A 1,001-nucleotide genomic window follows, 5' to 3' on the forward strand; every position below is an offset into this window, starting at 1 on the left:
AGAGAGGTAATGGACTTAAAATATAGAATGAGAGATACGTTTTTACCTCTGGACAAGATAGGACTTTGTTTTGTTAGAGTGTGCATATTATGAGGTTTTGCTTTGTTTCATTTTTTAACAGAGGAAGGAATAATAGGAGAGATAATAGATGTTGTAAAAGTTGACAATTTTTAAAAAATAAAGAAGAGAGGCAGCTAGGTGGGGCAGTGGATAGAGCACTGGCCGTGGAGTCAGGAGGACCTGAGTTCAAATCCAACCTCAGATACTTGATGCTTACTAGCTGTGTGACCCTGGGCAAGTCACTTAACCCCATTGCCTAGCCAAAAAATAATAGATAGATAGATGATAGATAGATAGATAGATAGATAGATAGATAGAAAAATGAAAAAGAAAGTAAGGAAGATATGGAGAATATTTTGACTATCAGAGATTTTGCTATACTTGTGTTTATGTTAGTAATATGTGTCATCTATGTACTTATGAAATGCAAATTAATCTTTGTCTTAGAGAAGAAAATGAAAAGGCTGAAAGAAAGCATTTCTGTTTCTTAGGTTATCAGGAAGAGTAAAATATTTCTTGAAAGAATGGAATAAGTGTTTCAAGGAAAAAATGCAAGAAAAGAAAAACAATGAAGAAACAGAGACCGGTTCCCCATTTCCTTCAGGATCATATACACAATGTTCTGTTTGGCATTCAAAGCCTCTCATCACCTAGCCCCCTACTACCTTTCCAGTCTTTATACTGTACTTCCTAACACTACTCTTTAATCCAGTAACATTGCCTTCTGGCTGTTACACAAACAAGACATTCTATCTCTTAGCTCTGAGCATTTTCTCTAGCTTTCCCCCATGCCTGGAATCCTTTCCCTTCTCATTTTTTCCCTGGTTTCCTGTGATGAAAGCCTACCTTCTACGGGAAGCCTTTCCCAACTCATCTTAATTCTAATGCCTTTCTTCTGTTGATTATCCTATTTATTCTGTGTATAGTTTGTTTTGTTCATA

Source organism: Phascolarctos cinereus, unplaced genomic scaffold (assembly GCF_003287225.1).
Source record: "Phascolarctos cinereus isolate Bilbo 61053 unplaced genomic scaffold, phaCin_HiC Scaffold_4;HRSCAF=312, whole genome shotgun sequence".
In the NCBI taxonomy this organism is placed as follows: Eukaryota; Metazoa; Chordata; class Mammalia; order Diprotodontia; family Phascolarctidae; genus Phascolarctos; species Phascolarctos cinereus.